The sequence below is a fragment of the Lissotriton helveticus genome, chromosome 1_1 (genome assembly GCF_964261635.1).
Source record: "Lissotriton helveticus chromosome 1_1, aLisHel1.1, whole genome shotgun sequence".
NCBI classification, from domain to species: Eukaryota; Metazoa; Chordata; class Amphibia; order Caudata; family Salamandridae; genus Lissotriton; species Lissotriton helveticus.
This window is the reverse complement of record NC_136057.1, coordinates 767,102,247-767,125,595: the sequence shown is the minus strand read 5'-3', so window position 1 is coordinate 767,125,595 and position 23,349 is coordinate 767,102,247. Positions and strand designations below refer to the sequence as shown.

General features: G+C 48.0%; 1 protein-coding gene across 10 annotated transcripts in view; it reads right to left on the bottom strand.

Moving 5' to 3' along the window:
• Nucleotides 1-23,349, bottom strand: part of ANKRD26 (ankyrin repeat domain 26) — a 1,096,841-nt gene that overhangs the window by 132,450 nt on the left and 941,042 nt on the right. The gene's annotated exons all lie outside the window — the stretch shown is intronic.

Below are 23,349 nucleotides of genomic sequence, written 5' to 3'. Positions count from 1 at the left end.
TGCCTGGGATATGATGTCAGAGCTACTATAACTGTCACCTCCACGTGCTGACATCCGTTTCTTTCTGATCTTTGCCGGCGTTGTCTGACGCAGGGCTCACAGAAATCAGAATATACCAGTGTGTGGATCTCTGGATTGAAACCTTATCAGTGGACTGTGTGAGTGCTTTTTACAGAACAAGGAGGGTGTGGGTTTGGGAGGAATCAGCAGTCAGATAGACTCTACGAGAAAAGGCTTTAACAAAGGTAAGTAACTTGTTCTTCTAACTGAGTCTTCTAAATGCAAATTCCTCACCTTGTGAATGGATTCCAAAGCAGTACCCCTTACCCCAGGTGGTGGGTCTGTGGAATGCCTCAGACCAGAAAATCCTGTAGGACAGATGGGAGGAGTGCCTGTCTCGTTGGGCCTAGCTAGCAATAGTGCTTCTTGAACGTGTGAAGGGACGCACACATGGAAGCCTGGCAGATGTCCAAGACTGACTGACACACTGCACACTAGCACAGTGGTATCAGTCTTTGCTCTGGTGAATGAGCATACATACCTTCTGAGGGCTGATATTTGGCTAGCCCACAGCAAATATTTACACATAAGACAATCCATCGGGAGAAAGTTCTCTTTTGTACCGCATTCCCATGTTTGGTCCAGAGAAGCCCACAAAAAGTTGATTGTCCACTCAATGGTCTCTGGTCCGATCGATGTAAGAATTGAGGGCACTCCTAGGAGCAAGATGGTGGAGTTGCTCCTCATCCTTGGAGGGATGAGGTAGAGCATAGAAAGATGGCAAGTTGATGAATTGCTTTATGTAGAAGAGTGTCAATACCTTTGGCGAGAAAGCTGGTTTTCCCCAAAGGACTAGTTTGTCCTGGAAGGAAGATCTTTATGCTTCCTGGACGGACAAGGCCTGGAGTTCACTCACTCATTGTGCAAAAGTGATTAAAATGAGTAACACTTTTTTATGGTAAGCATGCTTAGAGAGCAGCTGTACATCAGAGTACACCTCAAGTAGGTGACAACCAAATTAAGATACCACTGCGGCATTCACAAAAGGCATTGTCTCAAACCTTTTAACCGCATCAATGCGGCGGCTTTTCCCGCTGTACATGACGAGGTCAGCTCATCATGAGCGCAAGGCAGATTACGCTCATGACGAGCTGAGCTCGTCATGTTAAAATTAGCAATATGTATGTACATAAGCGGCGTTCATTTGTGTTCTCAGTGCCCCTTGATGTAAACAGAACAAATATCGCTAAAACTCTGACTATGTTGTCTCCCTAGCATAGACCCATGCACACACGTACGCGACAGCCATTTTAGGTACCATGGTCTCCCTGTTCACGATCGCTCATCAGCGCCCTTCCCTGACCCTGCGAGCACCCCCCGTGTACCCTGACTGCCCCCGCTCTCTCATGCCCAAGTCATGAGCCCTCCCCTCCCGCATGACTCTGTCCCTAAAGAATCGCACCCCGCGCCTGACCAACACCTCCTTCCCGCCCTTGAATACCCCTCTTGTGATCAACCCTTCCACAGCATTCGACTGTCCACACTGACCCTCCCATTCATGAATATCTCTCCTTTGATGACCTCTTCCTCTGAGCCTGAATGTTTGCACGGACCACTGGTCATCCCTTAGCCTGAGGATACAGTTTATTGCCCACTGCTTTATGCACTCGTCTCTCTTGGAAGAAGCTACTGTTGATCACGGTCACCCCACCCCCTGAGACTCGATCAGACACACACATTCCAATGGAAATCAGCGGAACACTCAGCTGCGTGACAGCCCCTCCTCTTGCATGGAGGATAAGGGCCCGTACTGTAACCACGTGTTGAAATACCTTCATACTATACAATGTATTGATTGTAATATAGGATGCCTGTGTGTCACGAACCTGTGTATAAAAGGCGAAACCTCAGAGAACTTGTTAGAGCACCTCCCGAAGACACCATGCGAGTGTCCCAAAGGACAGGCTCTCCTCATGAGTAATAAACCCTGTTCTTGTTTTCCTACTTCCAGTGCCCGTCTCTTTATTTGGTAACTATTCAAGAAGGAAACGAAGAGTCGCCCTGCGCCAGCAGCCTGGGCATCCGGGGCGTTATGGGCTGACTTTTCCACAATTGGCGCCCAAAACGCGGGGCCCATCAGCGACATCAGGTCCGGTAAGAGAGGTCCAGACGATGGGGTGAACATCTAAATGATTGGAGTATACCTGCCTTGAGAGGGCCCTCGTCCGGCTGCCGATTGAATGAACTTCACCGATTCCGAACGGACCTCTCTCTCTCTCAAGTGACCTGTTGTCCTGACTGGAAGCCCACAGGAATGCCGGAAGTAAAAAAAAACATGGAGAAAGAGAACGAGTGGGCGCTGGAAAAAGGAAGGCGAAGAACTATCCACATGGTCCGGTCCGGGTAAGGTCGTGACACACGACAAATTGCGAAAATTGATTGATTGATTGTTTGATAATACTAGTATTACCTATTGATTGCTTCTGGGAGATTCTCTATTTGCAAACAAACACAGAATCACCATACTCTGTCTAGTCTTTGCAGATAGTGAAGGGTAGGCAACGCAAAACTTTAACACGTCGTGCCTATTCTCTTTCTCCCCATTGATTGATTGATTGAATCGAGCATTGAATTGTTCGAAGTTGGTTCTCTTAGGAATCTTCTCTACCTGCAAACGGGGAAGAACAGCAACATTCTCTCTCCCTTTTGCAGAGAGTGAAGGGTAGGCAACGCAAACCTTTAACACGTCGTACCTATTTCGTTCCTCATTGATTGATTGTTTGCCCGAACATTGACTGTTTGGGAATAAGTTCTTTTTGGAGGTATTCTCTATTTTTGCAAACGAGCACGGAAGTCGCCATACTCTAGTCTTTGCAAGTAGTGAAGGGTAGGTAATGCGGACCTTTGTCCCCGTTGTAATCTGTCATACCTATCTACTCCCCACTGGTTGATACGCCAGTTTCACTCGGACCATTTACTAGAGGAACGTCATCTGGCCCGACCAGAGAACACCCCTAGTGAAAAGGGACACATACACTAATAACTAAGTGATCACTGTAACCTGTTAACAGAAGCTTTAGCATGAAACAACCTGGAAAGAAAGGAATAGGAAAATGAAATCAGTAGGCCACTGATGAACATGAACTTTTTATTTAAAAATAACGAACAAGAAACGATAACAATACGTAATAATAAAACCTATTAAATGCTCTAGAAACAATAAAACATTAGAAATAAGAACGGTAAACTGTAGAAAATGCAAGTCAGCAGAACATCCGCCCCCACTCTGGAAACTTCCAAAGCAGGGCAGGGTTGCGGCCACGCCCAGCCAAAGGCAACCCATATAAGGCGGGTCCTGCTGCCAACAGTCGGCCAGGAAATCGTAACATAGGGTGGAGCCGGAGGAGAGACAGGGGCCAGCGGGACCCAGCCAGGGGATCGCCTTGATCACACTGGAGAGTTGTAGGGGGGGGAATGTCTCCTCGACCCTCCTCTCTCTCCCCCAGTCCGGCCACAGCGGCCCTTGAGAGTTGCAGGTAGTCCCGCCACATGCTCCCCCGGTCCGGCCACCAACGGGCTGGGGCCGACGAGATCCGGCTACAGCCGATAAACCAAGGAACCCGTTCATGGGGCCAGAGCAAGGGGCGTCCGGCCGACATCCACCGGAAGCCCGGCCCAAAGACAGACGGGACATTTTTTCCTTTTCTCCTTCGTAATAGCAGCGACAACACGCCAGGCGCCACTTCTTTCTTTTCTCCTCCGTAATAGCAGCGACCACACGCCAGGCACCACTTCTTTCTTGAAAAATGGCTTTGACAACACTGGGGGGGGATGTCTTGCACATGCCTCCGACCCCCCCCTCGTCCTCATCGCCGCCGGTCATAACAAATGTCAAGCGAGGCGCCGTGGGGTGCACTGGGAGGGAGAGACGGTGCGAACAGGCCTCTCCCGCCTCCTCAGGTGGAGGCTTCCCAATTGCACCCTCAACGCTCCAGGCGCCCGGAAAAGGGTTCGTCCACTATGGCGATGCCGCGACGCCTCATCCAGCAGGTTGGAGCCCATCCGCTCGTTTGACCCCGCGATTGCTGGCGGCTGCCGAACTCCCAAGATGGCGGTCGACCCGGCAAGAGTGGGCCCAGCATGCAGGTATGGCCTGGTCCCTTGTTGACTCCACCGTCGTAGTTCTCCAGAACCTTGAAGATTCTAGAGGAGCCGCGGGAGTCCCCGACTCCCGCAAATACCCCTGATGGGGAATAACTGCCATGATTGCCCACGGAACGATGGAAATGTAGCCGCAGGACGTCGGCGCTTCCATACTGGCGCCAGCCTCAGTTTGAATGACTAGAATCTTGCCGACCACAGTTCGGATCAGTTCCGGTGAAAGCACAGTATGACCCGGTAGGAACGTTGTTGCCTCCCTCCCCTTTTTGACTGATGGTTCAAACCACCGATCCTTTCTTTTGCCCTTTAACGGAACTTTTGGACTGCCAAGAGAAGCTCTGAGCCAACCACGAGTTAATAGACATTTAGACTATGCCTGGTTCTGCCTCACTGCACCCAAAATGGCGCCGATGCAAATGAAACTCTCACACTCCTTATTGTACCCCGATTGCTCAGCCTTGGTGTCATAGAATATGTATGAAGTTTTTAAACTTTTAGATTGATATAGGATGTGTACTGATTGTGAGTTCGAAACAATGGATGGATATAGGATGTATACTGTCAGCTCGAACAATGAATTGACATAAGATGGGTACCGATTAGGTGTTCGGACAACGAAGGACCATGAATTTGCGTAAGATGGGTACCGATTGAACATTCGGACAATGAATTGTTGTTGAGTTTGGCGCATCATGATTATTGAAAGTTCGAAATTTTGATGTTTATGATATTCGCTCGCGCTAAAAGATTCAATATGATTTCATTGCGCTTTTCGCACTTTATGTAAGAAATAAACGACCACCGACTCCATTAAAGTTTTTTTTCTAATGAAGTATCCTCACATTTACAGTTTCAGCCTGCTCCGTGGCTGGTCCACAGGAGAGCAGTCCTGTATTTATGCACCGACATTCTTATTAAAGAGTTTTGAGAAAGCAACTATAGTTGTCCGTGTAACTTGATAAAGTTTTGAATGAATGATCCCTATTTTTTCGATATAACTAGAATAAAGACGGAATGACTAAGCTCGATTAGATAAAAGGTTGAAAAGTATAGTACGTAGAAATATTGCAAATAGGAAGGGTCAAATTCTAGTAGTGTATTTCTTCCTTTTTATACAGCCATAGGCAACAGCTAAAGATCCTGGTATTTCGCCTATACTTTATATGCTACCTGCATAAGAAAAGTCACGCTAAAGGTCCACCTGGGCTTAAGCGCCCCAGTTGGCAGTAACTGCATCCTGTGGAAATAGACCGAGTACGCAGTAAGTAAAAGCCTTTCTGGGTTTATGCGCGCTAGTGTGTCTATCAATGTAGCCTCCTGCTCTCCCCTCCCTTCTTTTCCCTCCTCTCTGCAGGTCACCTCGGAATGCCGACTAATGTACGAAGAAGGTGATCCAGCGGACGACGAGACAGGAAAAAGGGTCTAATTATAGTATCTAACAGCGGAAAACCCCGAATAAAGCAAAAAGGAATAATGTACACACTTGATCAAGCATTCTTACATTCGACTAAGTAGGAAAAGGTCTAGGGTATTTCGAGGTAAGGGTTACACAAGTATCCTCCGCCGAGAGGACTAGGGATATTACCAATGTTTGAAATCCTACTGCCCCCTTTTTTTCTTCCTTTCGCATCCTCATAGACATATAACTGAAAGCTGCCCCATTGCCCTCCAATTGACACCAACGGTTGTCTCAGCCTGGAAACGCACTTGCTAAAATGACTCGACTAAACCTCCGTGAGCATTAGCCCGACCAGGTTAGTTTATGGCCAGTTGCCAAAGGCGTAAATGTGTACAATCAAAATCATCAGTAAAAGGCAGCCAACGGATAAAGGATAAGAAACAGGTAAAAAGAGCTCAGGACAATAAGTATGCGCAGCATGCAGAAAAAGATAATTGTGGCCAATAACTGTTTTATGTTTTGTCTTGGACCTTTGTATGTAATATTTGTACTGTCTTCCCCGTCCGAGTTTGTGTGTACATGATGTATGGATCTACGTCGTCTCCCCGCGTGTGTTTACGCATTATTTAACCCCTGCAGTTCTATGTTGTGTGCGCACTGAATGAACCATTATTGTACACGTCTCTCTCTCTCTCTCTCTCTCTCTCTCTCTCTCTCTCTCTCTCTCTCTCTCTCAAAAAAAAAAAAACGTTTTCCTCTTCTTGTATAGTGACGTTGTGCCCCTCCGGCGCAAAACATAATTGGATTTCCTCGAACGCAAAGGTGTTCAACAAAATTGACCAAACCCAAAACGATTGTGACTCGCCATATTACTACCTCCCCTTTCTGCAAACGATAGAACCCAAGTTGGTACTAAAGGAAAGGACAGGTAAGACGACGGATGTCCCCTAATCTGGCCTGTTATAAAGGGAACTCTAACGTTAATGGTCTTCTGTTTTAGAAATGCGATCTCCAATGCCACGATTGCCCCACCCCCTCGCACCTAAGTGCGGGCGTCCAGAGTACCCCCCTTCTCCCCATCGACCCCAGCTCCCTGTCCAAAGCACCCACGCGACCCCGGTCAACCCCAGACCCATGCAACTACCCACGAAATGTAATTTGAGGACCTCGATTAACGGTCATCCCCCAGGAAAGCCATGTTTTACATCCACCACTCCCCCTTCTTCATGATGATAATACCCCTGCTTGCAAGAATTAGCCGACCCCGAAGGAAGATGTAGTATTGTCGATACTTGGGTTAAAGGGAAGAACGAGTCTCTACATAAGGACTCGATTTTTTTGTAACGTAATACATTGTGTACAAAAGCCAAATTTTTCTTATCATATGTCGCGAATGAATAACAAGCCAGCCTATAATCAATATGCAATGCCCTTCTCCAGACTCCATAAGTGACGACCTCTGACTGTGACCGATGAACTTATCCCCCACCTACTCAGGAATGGGGAAGGAATTGAGATGTATATCTGTTCTCTCGACCAGTTTTCTAAAACTTGTTTTTCCCCCATTCAAAGATACAATCACAGGAGGAGAGGAGCTGGACGTGACGCACAGCCTGGCCACAGATCATGGAGCACGTGTGACGACCAAAGGTGGAGCCGCAGAGCAACGCGACGTGGGACGAGGCATAACTTTCAAACTCCGCAGATGGAGGAATGAAGGGCTGCCTTGAAGCCCTCGACTCGCTGACCCTCTTGTGCCTGAAGTCCCCGTCCCCTTTTTTAGTCCGATTATTGGGCTTGCCTGCTCATCATCCTTTGCTCCCTTGGTCCCTTGGTGTGTTCAAAGATCTGGCCCCACTCCGCCCTCTCTTCCCTCGATTATTCAACAACATCTTTCATATAAACTTTGACTATGGACTGGGATTTTGCCACGAAAGACAAGAAAGACACGCAGGTGCCCAGCATAGGGCACCCCTAAGAAAATGAGTTAGGAAACAGGACTGTGATCTAACAGCAAAGGACTGATCGCACCCTGCAACGTGTAAGGACGATTCCGAGCTGGACTTATAGCTCCACCGCCGGTGCTCAGCAGCGCCAACAAAAGAAGACGGACTCTGTTAAAAGACATTGCGACAAAGACCCTCCCCCTTTCCAGAACTTTCTATTTGCCCCTTGACTAAATTACTTGTATCGAATTGAATACCTCCCTCAACCATTTTGTATTGCCTTTTAGGAAATGTTTCATCGGTCACTCATGTGGTTAGGTTTTCCGAAAATTCCCTATGATACTGACAAGCCGGAAGGTATCAGAACGTTCTTTCTGTACGTGATGCCGCTAGAGAGAAAAATGTGAACTTGATTTGTGTGTATCGGAACATTTTTCCTTGATTCTACACCGACTAAATATTTTGCCGATTTCTAGGCTTGTATAAAAGAGCCCAACAGACATAGATTGACACGCATTGTATTTTGCCTATCACATCGACTATGTAGAAATTGAACGTGCTTATGTAAAAAGTGGGGACTGTTAAAATTAGCAATATGTATGTACATAAGCGGCGTTCATTTGTGTTCTCAGTGCCCCTTGATGTAAACAGAACAAATATCGCTAAAACTCTGACTATGTTGTCTCCCTAGCATAGACCCATGCACACACGTACGCGACAGCCATTTTAGGTACCATGGTCTCCCTGTTCACGATCGCTCATCAGCGCCCTTCCCTGACCCTGCGAGCACCCCCCGTGTACCCTGACTGCCCCCGCTCTCTCATGCCCAAGTCATGAGCCCTCCCCTCCCGCATGACTCTGTCCCTAAAGAATCGCACCCCGCGCCTGACCAACACCTCCTTCCCGCCCTTGAATACCCCTCTTGTGATCAACCCTTCCACAGCATTCGACTGTCCACACTGACCCTCCCATTCATGAATATCTCTCCTTTGATGACCTCTTCCTCTGAGCCTGAATGTTTGCACGGACCACTGGTCATCCCTTAGCCTGAGGATACAGTTTATTGCCCACTGCTTTATGCACTCGTCTCTCTTGGAAGAAGCTACTGTTGATCACGGTCACCCCACCCCCTGAGACTCGATCAGACACACACATTCCAATGGAAATCAGCGGAACACTCAGCTGCGTGACAGCCCCTCCTCTTGCATGGAGGATAAGGGCCCGTACTGTAACCACGTGTTGAAATACCTTCATACTATACAATGTATTGATTGTAATATAGGATGCCTGTGTGTCACGAACCTGTGTATAAAAGGCGAAACCTCAGAGAACTTGTTAGAGCACCTCCCGAAGACACCATGCGAGTGTCCCAAAGGACAGGCTCTCCTCATGAGTAATAAACCCTGTTCTTGTTTTCCTACTTCCAGTGCCCGTCTCTTTATTTGGTAACTATTCAAGAAGGAAACGAAGAGTCGCCCTGCGCCAGCAGCCTGGGCATCCGGGGCGTTATGGGCTGACTTTTCCACAATCATCAGCCTGGAAGGGGTTAAAAAACAAAAAAAATGCATCAAAACAGGTGACTTGAAAAGGGATGGTTGATCAGGCAACTGTAGAAAGGCCAAAAGGATCTTGCTGGACTAGAGAGATACAAAACAAAAAAATGCCAGACAACTATACCTGTAAAGGCTGAATATCATGGGAGGAACAATAGACAACAAACGTCTTCCAGCATCCCACATGTACAGTCTTAGTGGAGGGACGCCTGGCTGCCAGGATGACTCCGTCTACTTTGGGAGTAGGATTAAAGGCCGTCAACTGTTGCAGTTAAATCTTCACCCATGGCGGTGTAAGTTGTGCAAGCACCAGCCCTGCTGCTGTGACAGGAGTGCCTCCCGAATGGGCAGCCAAGTCGGAGGACATCAGCGCATGGCCAGAATTTCGGAAACACCATTCTCCTCGCCCAGTCCGGATCCACTAGGACTCTGCCCAGTATCTCTTGATTTTTTTCAAATTCTGGGCAAGAGAGATAGGGGCAGAAAGCCATACAGGAGTCCTGTGCCCCAGTCCAGGTAAAATGTGTCTTTGAGGGAGATCCGCTGTGGGAACTCCAACATGGAAAAGCTTGGAAACTGCACGTTCTCAGTGGTGATGAATAGAGAGGGCAAGATTTCCCCCACTAGTGAAAGAAGTCCAGTGATGACACCAAGTGTAACTGACATTTGTGATCTGATAGAGCAGGTCGACTAAGATAGTCCTCCTTGGCATTTAAACATCCTTCCAGGTGCTGGGCAATCAGGGAGATGCCCTGAGTGTTCAGCCATTTCCAGAGATGCACAGCACCCTGGCACAGGGCCATGACCCCATTCCGCCTTGTATGTTTCAGTACCACATGGCAATTGTGTTGTTTGTGAGAACCTGTCCTGTTCCCCCAGATGATCAGAAGGAACATCTTCAGTGCCAAGTGAATCATCTGTAACTCCAACAAATTGATGTGAAAATGGGTCTCAGCCAAAAGCAAGAGTCCTCTGATTTACACCTCTCTCCGATGACCTCCCCAACCCAGCAGCAACGCATCCATCATGACTTTTACGTCTGGGTGAGGTAGTGAGAGGGGTCTGCCGCTGGTCCAAAGGCAGTTGAACAGCCACCACAGTAGATTTCTTTGCAGTCTCATCTGGCACCTGGATGTCCAAAAGATTAATTTGGTTCAGAGCCATCTGAGACTCCAGATCCCACTACAGAGCCTGTATGCACCGGTGTGGTCCAGCAGGATGCAAGAACTATAGGGGCCAAAAGGCCTCAGAGTGGCTCCCACTAAGATCCATGTCAAAGGTTGAAACATCAGAATCATAACCTGAATGCCCATCACTCACTGAGGTGGTGGGAATGCTCAGAAGAGCACACTGATCAAGATGGTTCAGACGTTGAGGAGCTGTTGTGAAAGAGTTGAGGGAAAAGCCCAACAATGTAAACAGGTCAGCCATCGTATTGAGTAGTTTGGAACTATTTGAGACACACCCACTTTCAGTAATCAGTCATCAAGGTATGAGAAGACTCATGTTCCCCACCTCCACAGAGGAGCTATGACCACCAACATCACGTTTGTGAACGCCCGATGTGCACAGTGAAGGCCAAAGTGGAGCACCGAGAATGGAAAGTGTTCTAAGTCTACCTGAAACCGCAGGTAACGGGACTGCAGGGTAAAGATGTGGAAATAGGTATCTTGAAAATCCAACTCCACCTTCCACTCTCCTGGATTCAGGGCAGTCAAAACATGTGCCAGTGTGAGCATTTAGAACTTTTCCTTCAGGGGAAGAAGTTCAGAGGGCAAAGATGTAGACTGCGGCGAAGGCCTCAGTCCTTTTTTAGCACTAGGAAATAACAGGCGGAACAACCAATCACGATCTCTCATGCAGGCACCCTCGCTATGGCTCCCTTGGCCAAGAGAGATAGAACTTTTTGGAATATGGGCAAGTGGTATTCCGGGAGGTGTTAGGGTATGGGTGGCATATCCAAAGTCTGTGAAAGGAAGGGTAAGTATGAACTGTGTCCCACAATCTGGAGCACTCATTGGTCGGATGTGATGCTCCTCCACCCGGGAAAGTAAAAGATGATGCGACCTCCCACCGGGCAATCATGTGCAGTCAAGGACGGCTTAAACAGTTCTGTGACAGCTGCAGGAGGGGGGCACTAGGGTTTGGGTAGAATGTTGACCTTAGGGGACTAAACCCAGGTGGGCTGATCCCCTGCCTTTACCGCGAAGGGATTGTTGTTTCTGAAACACTTTCTGGCGCTGTCTCTGTTAGTATCCCCTTCCAAAGCGTCAAAGGGGGCAAAACTATTGGTGGAACTGGCACACTAGCGGAGCAAGTCCAATAAAGCGAGTCAATGCCATGCTGGCCTTACAACGCTCAAGGGCAGAATCCACCTGGTCTCTGAAAAGATGGGTCTCATCCAAGGGTATGTCCATCAGAGACTATTGGATGTCGTTGGAGAAGTGTGTAGAGCAAACAGAAGTGTGAAACCTAAGCACCACGCTGTTGCAGAGTTTGTAGTGTCTTTGCCATTTTGAATAAGACGGAGTAGGTTTGACTGATGATCTTCTGGGAAAAATGGGAAGATATCTGCAATCATGTTCCACAGTGCATGAGAGCATCCCTACAAGATACTGCTAGTGTTGACTGATCTTAGTGCAAGGCCAAGTCTGCAAAGTAGCCCAGGCCAATGTGAGATGAGCTTCTCCATTTCAGATTTTTTTCTAAGAACACTGAGACTTCTAGCCTTGCCTATTCCTTTATAAAGCAGGACTACAAGTCTCAGAATTCAAAGAAAAACACCTGGACTGGATCAGCACATCACACGTGGACCTGGGAAACTTGGCAGCTATGCAAGGTTGGCTGAAGAGAACATTCGTTTTGCAAAGGTAATCATTTGTTTCGACTCTCTATGTAGTGGGGTGGTCAGAAACACATTGGGGTTCATTCAACTGATGGAGACTTGCACCACTGAGTTCAGGGGCGAGGGGTGCAGCAGGAGAAAGGCAGAGTCCCCCAGCACAGACATGTGCCGCCTTGCAATCTTCCTGTTGACTGGCAGGCAAAATCCTCAATTTGACCAGATGCCCACCAGTGTGTTTGTTAATGCCACAAAAAATGGCAGGAGATGCTATTGCGTGTTTTGTTCTCTTGCACAACAACCAATCTACTAACCCTTTCCGTTTTGATAGAGAAAGCGACAGTCCAACAAACTCAACTGCAATGTTGCTTTGTAGATTTTAAAGCTTCCTTCGACAGAGTGCCCTGGGGCTTACTGTGGCAAAAATGTAAGTCCTGGGGCGTACCCCGGTCGTTGCTACCCGCAATAGTTCAACTCCATTCTGAAATATGGATAAGAATCAAGCTGGGTGAAGGCTCTCATGTTTCTAGGGAGATCGAGACGAGAAGCGGAGTAAAACAAGGCTGTGTGCTGGCTCCACTCCTTTTTAACCTGTTCATATCTGATCTCTAGTCCATTCTCGACAGTGTTAACTGCCGTCCCCCCACCCCCAACAACTAGATGCAGTACGAATCAGTAATCTCTTATATGCAGACGACCTGGTGTTACTTAGCCATACAAAAGTGGGCCTACTAAGGCTACTTGATGAACTGCTCCATTGTACTACAAGCAACTTCTTAGAGTTGAATCTATCAAAAACAAAAACAATTTCCTTTGGGAAGCTAAAGAAGATGCGTGGAGGGTGGCACTTTAACAAAGTAAAAATCGGTTCAACACCTCACTACAAATATCTGGGAATATTTCTTGACACTAGAAATTCAATTGTCAAACAGAAAGAAGTACTGAGGACCAAAGCCCTGGTTTTAGAGGTCGCCGCTTTGAAACGGTCTAAAAAGCTCCTAGGCCCCAGTTGAATCCCAATGTTGAAAGAGATGAAGGCAAGGATAGCCAACTCATTGACGTACGGCCACGAGATCACGAAGGGTACCACAAGCCCCCCCCCCATTATAGCAGCGCAGCACTCCATCCTCGGGTTCAGTAACAGCTTTCCGACCATCAACTAACTGCTGACTCTAACTTGGTCTTCGAGTCGAACATTAACCGTTAAGAAGCTCTGCAGAGCTTTAAGTAAAATGTACATTTTGCAACTTTCAGTAATTTGATATAGTGTTTCTTTTAAGAATACGCTGCAAGTGTTTTTATAATGTAAGTGTTTTAATTAACCAACAATAAAGTTCTTAAACCTATTTTGTGGTTTGTTCTGGATGTAGCACTTTCGTATGAACATTAGTCTTGATTTCAATCGTGTGGAGAGTCAAATCCAAGACTTCAGCTGCTCTCCTGATCACAGTAGCAAAGGAGGCAGACACCTCAGTGCCCACAGCAGGTAGGAGAGAGTGTAGATCAGCTGTGTCTAGGCTGCTAGCACCCAGTAGGTCATAAAGAATAAGTTACTTACCTTAAGTAATACATTTTCTGGTAGAGATTCTATCTAACTACAGATTCCTCACCTTGTGAATATTCCCAGGCTCTTGACTGGATCCGGAATGATTTGTAGCAACTCCATTGCATGTCAGTAGGTGGCGTCCTGCAGCTTTGCGACAGATCTGTCCTGCATCAGATATGGTGTTGGGGCCCCTATATATGTGACTTCTCCATACTCTAATGTCAATTTGTTTCTGAACTCTGTCCACACCAAAAGATATGGAGCTCAACGAAATCAAAATGCAACACTGTGCAGTTGCAGTTTGTAAATTAACTTGGCTCCAGAGAAGCAAAAGAAAAGTTATTCATCCTGTTGGTAGTCAAGTAATCAATGAGCATAGAAGATAAGGGATATTTTTGAGGTTCAGACAGTGGAGCTGTTCTTCCTCTTTGGAGAGATGAGGTGGGGCATGGGAAGCCTGCAAAGTGATGGATTGCCTTATGTGAAAGGATGTGACTACCTTGGACAGTAAGGCTGCTTTTGTCTGGAGGGCCAGTTTGACTGGTGTGTACAGTGGTATCACAGACAAAGCCTGTAGAACACTCACTTGCCTGGCTTATCTTATAGTGAAGAATAAATCTAACTTGATGTTTAGCAGGTGAAGAGGACAACTGTGCATGGGCTCGAAAGAAGTGCACATGAGACAGACGAGAACCAAATGTAGGTCTCACTGAAGTATCAGAAATGGTTTTGGAAGAGGGATGTGTGTCAACCCCTTCAAAAATTGCATCACAACTGGTAATTTGAATATAGAAGGTAGATTCGCTAAGCGTAGAAAGGGCTGATAATAACCTTTAACTGTGGTCAAAGCAGGCCTTTCTAGGTGGGTGAAAGACAAAACAGAAGACAATCAGATAAACAGACTGGATAGAACATGACGGGAGGAACACCATGCAACAAACTTCTCCCAGCGTCCTACATATACAGTTTTGGTACATAAACGCCTGGCTGCTAGAACAACACCAATCACTTCAAGAGGAGGATATAAGGCTATCAACTGTTGCTGTTCAATCCTCAAACATGGAGGTGTAGGTTGTTCAAGCTCGGGCGCAGGACCTCGCCCTGTTGCTACATAAGGCGTTTTTTCAGAAAGGGCAGCTGGATTGGAGGACTAATGCTCATGGCGGAACACTCTTGTTACCACAATCTCCATGCCTAGATCTTGGTCACTAGGATGACATGGGTACAGTCTCTCTTGAGTATTATGGGAAGAGAAGGAGGGTTGGAAAGGCTTACAGGAGTCCAGAGCCCCAGTGTGAGTCAAAGGAGTCTCCTGGAGAGGACTACTATGAGAACTCCAACGAGCAATGGTTTTGACATTGGGCATTCTCTGCAGTGGCGATCACATCAAGCCAGGGTTCTCCCCATTGCTGGAAGATGCCCTGTGCCACCTCCCAGTGTAACTGCAATTCATGATCTGCTAGGCAATGGCGACCTAGTTCATCTGCCATGACGTTCAAAGGTCGTGCCATGTGTTGTTCAATCAGGAACATGCCCTAAGAGAGCAGCCACATCCAGAGAAGTAGAGTGCTCCTGGCACGGGATCCACAACCCCACACCACCCTGTTTGTGACAGTAGTACATTGCAGTCACGTTGTCTGTAAGCGCCTGTACCTGTTCTTTCTTGATGGTTGGGAGGGATGCCTTCAGTGCCAAGTGAATCGCTTGCAGCACCTCTGAACTCCACCTCTCCCAGAAGCCCCCCCCAACCAAGAAACAATGCATAGTTCACAACCTTTAATTCTGTGTGTGGTAGGCAGAAGGGTCTGACGCTGGACCAACTGCGCTTCAGAAGCCCTCACTGCAGGTCTTTCACAGTCACCTTCGACATCTAGATGAAATTTGACAGATGCCTTGGCGCTGAGGCACAGAGACTTCAATTCCCACTGCAGAGCTAGCATATGCCACCTGGTGTGGACCACAAGCAAGATGCAGGCAGCCAAGCGGCCCCCCAGCCACGGCAGGGGTAATCAGTTGTGGGAATTGCCCAACTGTCTGAGGTTTGAGGATAAGGGATGGTTCGAAAAAGCACTGTGTCCAGGACAGAATGGCTCCAATAAAGGGGAGCCAGTATGATGGTGTCTGGTATGTCACATTCATGGAAATACCCAAGTCATAGAGATATGAAAAGACTGGTATTCCCAATCCCTGCAGAAGAGTTGCGACCACCAGCATCACTTTTGTGAGCACCTGATGTGCACTGGTCAGGCCAACAGGGAACATGGAGAAGTAAATGTTCCGGTCCAGGGAAGACATGGCTTGGCAGTTTGGGCTGGACTGTTCCCATGAGGTACAGGGTCAATACTGATTTGCATATGGCCATGTCTGAACTGGGGTGGCGTGGTGAGCAAAATAACGATGGATTAAACCCAGATCTGTGACTGGGGGTGAATGGTTTGGCAATGTGCAACATTCCGTCCATCATCTTGTGTGTTTTGCTGTTCGCCCTATGTGGGAAGGGTATGCCCAGACGTGGGTCCCGTGCTCACTACGCCATTGGAGTCAAGCTATGCTGGCTGATGACGGCTGATAGCCAGAAACCGGTCCTAGGATGCTTGATTCCGGTCCAGGGAGGACATGGCTTGGCAGTTCGGGCTGGACTGTTCCCATGAGGCGGCACAGGGTCAAGACTGATTTGCATATGGCCATGTCTGAACTGGGGTGGCGTGGTGAACAAAATAACGATGGTTTAAACCCAGTCTGACTGGGGGCGAATGTTTTGCCAATGTGCAACATTCCGGCCATCATCTTGTGTGTTTTGCTGTTAACCCCCCTAAGGGAGCCAGGGCACGGCCAATGATCCAAACCCAGAGGGTAGCAGAGGGGTCAGGACACTCAGAAACAAGAGGGAGGGAAAGGAGGGACGAAAGAAGGCCAGCCTCTATCCTGGAGCAACCAGAGCAGAGGAGCACAGTGTATCTATAGACCCAGCCTCAACATTGCCAAAGAAGAGGAAGGAACAAAAAGCAAGACCTTAAAGAGCGAAGGAATGCATACACTCATCATAGCCATCCAGGGGAGGCGAGTGCAGAAGGGCAAGCCAAAGGGTCCTCGCAGAACAGGGAGGAAGGGGGGGCCGTGAAGGAATCTACGGCTAGAATCGTCTCTACCAGATAAATCTTTACCGAAGGTAAGTAACTCATACATCTGATAGAGACTACTAGCTGCAGATTCCTTAACGTAGAATAGATACCCTAGGCATACCCACGGGGAAGGAGGGTCTGCGGAAGGACCCCACCAGCCTGGACATAACAGTGGGTCCCAACAGGGGACAAATCCATTGGACAGGGTGAAGAGCCCCATCCTCCCAGGCAAGGTGGGTGGGAACCCCCACAAGCAGAACACCACCGACCCCAAGAGGGGTGTGGGAAGAAGAATGAAGAAGAAGAAGCCCATTCACTCTCAACAGAGGAACCACGGGCAAGGTCAGGGAGGCCGAAGCACCCCACACCCCTACAAGGCAACAAAGCTTCCATCCAATACCAGGACATGGAAGGGGAAGAAGAAAAGCCTAGAGGGCCCAAGGAAACAAGGGAAAAGAAGGTAAACCCACCATAGACGGAAGGCAACAGACCAGACAGAGCGGCGCTGGCAGTAATAAGCCGCCGGAAGAAGGAAGAACAGCCCGGGGTCCCAGGAAGACCGGGCAGGCTACGCCTGACAAAGGGAGAAACACAGAACCAGCCCAGCTTCCAGGACAGGAGCATGAGGCAGGACATGCCAGACACATTACTACGAGGGGTCCGCGCACACGACCTAAAGAAGCATCCGCAACATACGTAAACGCCATGAGAGTAGAGGTCCGAAGGCGACCAGAACTTCCTAGCAGAGCGCAAGCTATATAACAGCTACCACTACCCCACATAGGGTACGTTAAGTCCCAAGACATGAGAACCCTCTTTGGAAGAAACTTCCGCAGCAGAGGAAAAAACGAAAGAGCCAGGGGAAAAAAAACCTGCAACAGGCTTGCCAGGCTGCCCAATAAAAAAACAGAGGCCTAATCTCAGGGCCAATTCTGTGCAGATAACTCAAGCAAAAACAAACAGTCAACAAAGGGCCATCCAGCAGACAACAAAGCCCCAGACCCAGCAAGGAGGACTCGAGTGGCCATAAAACATACCTCACAGCAAGGGCAACCGGCCCAAAAGAAGGTCCAAAAACCAGACCAACTCAGTAGTCTCCGAGTGGAAGGAGGAGAAGGAGGAGAAGGAGGTGGAGGTGGAGGAGGACGGAGCCCTGCCAAGAACGTCTGGATGGCGGAGTCTGCCGGGGCATGGAATAACAGAGTGCCATCAAATGGAAGATCAACCAGCTGCTCCCGAACATTTTCAGTGAACACACAGTCCCGAAGCCAAGCATGGCGACGGAGGCGACCAAGGAAGCCATGGCACCGCCCAGCACCTCCGAGATGTCAGAGCGGAGTGGAGAATAAACGCCGCTAGCTTCCGGCCATCCAATGCATGATGCCGTAAGTCAACCTGAACAGTCTCCTGTGAAGCGACGGATCCCAAGGACTCAGCCGAGTCCCACAAAGAAGAGGTGGCCCTAGCCAGCACACATAAGGTGCTAAGGGCCCGCATAGCAGCGCTGGTCGAGGCGAACATGTTGCGCCCCCAAGAGTCCAGCCAGCGGACTTCCCAGGATGGTGGATACAACAGTGGCGGCAGGGAAGGAAAAGCAGTCCGCAAAAGTGGACTGGAGGCAGAGTGGTGGAGGGAAAGACAGGCGGGTCACGTGGCGCTGGAAGGTGCCAGTGCAGGAGGTGTTGGGGCACCGGATCCCCTGTGGCAGGGTGACCCCAAGTACCCCTCAGGGAAGAAAGGAGCGAACCCTCAAAAGGAAGCAATAGCTCCCTCCCACGAGAGCCCTGGTGGAGAACTTCCAAAAGATGGTCTGCCGGAAAATGATCAACCGGGTCACCCATGCGCAGAATACCCACAGCCGTTGACACTGCGTGAGCGAAGGCCGCACCCGCCTCCGTAGGGCCATGCGGTGGAGAAAGCAGTTCCTCCATGTCCGGTGCCGAAGGAGACGCCGGACAGGGCTCCTCCAATCCAAGTCACGCAGCGCCGGGTACCAGAGCTGGCTGGAGCAAAAGTGGCCAAGGGGAGGCGCCGGAACGGCGCCGACTCGACCTCCGACGAGGCAGCCGCCTGCGTGGAGGGACGAGAGGGACCAGGGGAGTGACAAGAAGCCCCATGCCAGCCTCGGCCCAGAATGTGAAGGAGGTGGTCCGCCGACCCATGCGGCGCAGCCAGGGCCGATTCAACCTCCGACTTTACCTCCGATGAAGCAGCCGCCTGCGTGGAGGGACGAGAGGGGCCCGGAGGGGGACGAGGGGTCCCCGTCCAGCCAGTGACAGACGCGGAGTCGCCGGACGCCACCTACCGACACGCAGGGGTACTGCTAAGCAAAACTTTCCTGATCCAGTCTGACGCCTGGGGATATTCTAAGGTAAGGAATCTATCACTAACGTGTTTCTTTCAGATGTAGAAAGACAATTGGTAGTAGTTGGTTGAGGTCTTTGTGTATCTTTATTTCAAATACGCCTGGTACGCGTTTGTTCGCCCAAACATGAAACATTATTTGCCCCTGTGGGTTAAAACCATTAAATGACATGTCCATGAGGGACTGCTGGACGCCTGAAGAGTATCCTGTGGAGCGTATCCGGGTGTGATGCCTCAGCACCCCACTGTTGCCGACTGCCCTTTTCAGAGTCGGTTGAGGGCCAGGTCTGATGGTTTGGTTCACCGCATCATGACCGTCGAAGATGAGTCCTTGCCATGTAAATCAGACATCACTCAGGACAACTAGCAAAACCTCAGCCACTTTGTCATACAGAGCGTATTAATACCTGTCCAGGAGACAAGATGTCCTCACTGATCTTAGAACAAGGCTGGCAGACAAAAACAAGCGTTTTGCAAATGTTTCTTTTCGCTTTGACTCTCTATCAGGGGTAGTTGTTGGGAAGGCACTTGGGTTTAGTCTGCTGGTGAATGTCTGCACTACTAAACTCTCCAGAGCTGGATGTCCTAGTAAAAAATCAGGGACCCCTGGACACGCCTGTGCTGCCTTGTCACTTGCCTACTAACCGGTGGGCAAGATTCTGGCTTTGCTCAGGTGTCTACCAGCACATCATAAAATGTCTATTTGAAGGGTAGAAGGGTTTCTGACTAGCTTGTGCGGGATGAGGATTTCAGTGAGCACATTCGTTTTGACCTCTACAGTTGCCAGGATAGTGTCCCATCTCCTAATCACTGTAGAGAATGAGGCAGAGTCCTCTGTTGCCATAGCCAGGGAAGGTGAGGATAGGCCAATGTCTAAAGGTATCTAGACTACTGGCATCCTGTAGGTCGTCAAAAATTTCTCCATCATCATGATTAGCATCACCCTGATTGTAGTCAGCCTATGGTCTGGTCATAGTAGTCTTCAAGTAAGAGATTAATTTTGAAATCAGATAAAACTATTGCTCCGTGCCTGGAGTAGGTGACATTTGGCCCGGCGTCTAGATATTGCCAGGTGGCGTCGGTATCGGCGCTGTAGGTGGTGTCAGACATGGCACCAGCTGTGAAGACAGTGGAGGTGGTACAGAAGGTAATGTCGCAGCCGGTCGTGGAGCCGGATCTAAATGTCGGCAAATGGAGTGGTTGGCACTGGGGATGGCTCCACCAATGGAAATCTAACTGGCATCCACCTTAGATCCAGAGGGACCCAAACACGCATCAAAAATATTGTCCATGGCCAATCAGAGCTTGTGGAGCTGTTGAGCCTTTGCCATCAACTGTGGATGGGACTGGGTCTGGACCACAGAAGTGTTGGTTCCAAGTTTATTTTTTGTTTTTTATTTTTTTGTTTTTGAGAGTTTTATATAGCGCTGGCTAGACCCAGAGGTATCAGAGCGCTTTACATAAGGTTCAACAGAAATTACAAAATGACAGTTACATGTTACATTAGTTACTAGAAAAACATTTCAAGAGAGTAGAAGACTAAATAAATGGAGCTTAGAAGGGTAAGGGGGCGGGGTAAAGGGGTAGGAGGTAGATAGGATGGAGAGACGAAGGAGAGTCTGCCCAAAGTCGGGCTGGGTAGGTGACGTGCGGAGACCATCTTTGTGGCCTGAAGGTGCCTGGTGCATTGCATTATTCCAAATAGTGGGAGCGGTGGGGCGAAGAGAAACCATGACTTTTTACGTTTCATTAAGGATTTCCAGGACTTACTCGAGTCAGGTGACTTCGATGATGAGCGGTCAAGTTAGTAACATCAATTGCATGTTCGCGCTTGTGTCTTCGACAAAGTCTGTGTTTTCATCTTCTTGAGTTCAGCAATAGAAAGTTTTTCCTGTCATTCACGTATGGCTTTCTTATTCATTTCGGCACAACAGTCGGGCAACTTCAAGTCATATTTCGAGCCTCAGCACCACTGTCTGGTGCCGAGGCACTGAGACAGTCCTCGTGGGTGCTAGTAACTGACATCTGTTAATTACAGGCAAAACACGGTTTGAACCCTGTTGTTTTTGGGATGTTATGCAGCATACTGTAAAGTTTTTAAGAAAAAAGATATATGTCAGGTACGACCGGATTTGAAAACTCCAGAACCATGTCAGTAGGCACGAAAAGATAGGAACTAATATCAGTGATTGGAAAGGGTGCATCTAGGGATCGGCGTCATAGCAAGAGGAGGGACAGATCCATTTCCACCACTGACATGTAAAGGAATAGCTACAAAAGTTTCTGGATCCAGTCTGGTCCCTGGGAATTTTCACATAGTGAGGAGTCTGCAGTTTGAAGTATTTATCAGAAATAAGTTTTAGTTGTCGTGGAGAGGTGATTGATCATCACCATCATCATATTCATGTAGGTGGTGTGGAAATTACTCTGGACCAGACACTGGATAAGGACAGATTTGGTGCAACATCTGTGGAGGTCGCTCTAGGTTCGCTTCAGAGTTCAAAAGTAGTATTGGCTCCCTTTCTAGCAGGAAAAGGGCAGTGGGTATGAACTGCAGCAGTATAAATGCTATCCTGGGAATCTTGTGAAGACAATGTTGAGATCCCATAAAGGAATAGGTGAAAATCCAGGGGGTGACGCTTTTTAGACCCTCCAAAAACGATTTAATTACAGGTATTTTTTAAAATGGATCACCATTGTCTATTTTCAGGTAAGCAATAGCTGATGCCAGGTGCACTCACAACAAATTGCAGACTTACCCTGCTTTCTGAAGGTGTGACATACAATGCTCTGTACCGAAGCATTAAGGGATTGTGTACAAGTACTATCACAGTAATGCACAAATACTTTCTAACTAGTAGTATAAAAGGCTCACATACCACGATCTTGTGCTTCCGTTAAGATTTGCATACACTTGTTTGGAAACTGCAAATAACTAAATTCTAGTACTTCAGTTGCCAGATCTAAAGATTGAGTGACTTGGAAGCTGGACGCTCCAACAGGACTGTGTGTTACATAAGAATATCTGAGCTTCGTGTAGGGATAAATGAACAACTAGGCAAGCAGAGAAACCACAATTGTCTTGCCTAGGAGAGAGCTAAGAGGCTATGTGTCATGAAAGCTAACAGCATTTTTCCTGATTAATTATATATGGAATCTGAATAAGTGAGGGAAACACGAAAGCAAATTGCATCACTAGCTAATCTATACAGCATTGCTGTGTGACAGTAGGTGAAGTTCTCTTGAGGCAAAGTTTTGTCATTTTGCATTGCAGTGATTGGCAAACAGGTTGATTGCTGGCATGATTTGTCATGCAAATCGAGACAGTTGTGGTGAGTTGTCCCTTGTTTTTGTATGTAGAACACTGCAGTTATGTTGTCTGTGTGAATGAGAAATATTGTGTGGCAGTTGTGTGGCTGAAATCCCAGAAGACTAACTGGATGGCCTTGAGGTTCAAGACAATGAGGATTAGGAGACACAGTTGTGGAGACCATTGTCCATGAATTGTGAAGTTGAACATGTATGCACCCCAAATACAGTACAGTGAAGTATTTTTGTTGAATGTTACATGTGTGAGCAGGTCTAGAACCGATCAACACAACTATATGTTTTTTGGGTACTACCACTGTAGTTTGTGCTGTTTAGTGGACTTTACCAATAACAAGATGCTATCGCTCCCCCAGTTGACAACAGACAATCCTGAAGTGCACAAATGTGTAACTTGCATTTTGCATTGCATTTCCACCAAAGATATGGAAGAAGACCTGACAACTTCATTATCATCTTCACTGTTAGAGGATGTGATGTCTGGTAAAGGGGGAGTAGATTTGGAAATACCATTACTCTTTCTGGGCTGAGGTAAGCTTTTCCTACCACTGTAGTTCCCAGAAACGTGTGTCTCTGCTGGGGAAAGAAATTTGACTTTTTGGGTATTAACAGTGGTGAAACCGAACTGATGTTGAAGGGAAATCATCTGCTGAGCGTTACTGTGCCTGATTGTTTTTCTTTAGTAGTCAGACGTCTAGTCCAGATATGGGAAGACAAGAATGTCACGCCGCCAGAGATGTACAGCCTCAACTGCCATGCATTTGGTAAATTCCCACAGAGCCATTGTGACTCCAAAGGCAAGCTCTGATCTGGTGATGAACTCCTCCTTACACAAACATTAGGTACAGGTGGTAAGCTGGAGGAATGGGGATGTTGAAGTAGTCATCTTTAAGATCGTGAAGAGCCGTGTAACCACCATGTTGGAGAGGAAGAATGACATCTTGGAGAGTATTTATTTTGAAATGGTTTACGTTATGTGATATTTGGGCTCTCTGAGGCAGAGGATGGGCTGCAGAGTCTTGTTTTGGGATTAGAATATACAGCAAGTACATTCCAGACCTCTGATTTTGTATTGAGACAAGTATATAT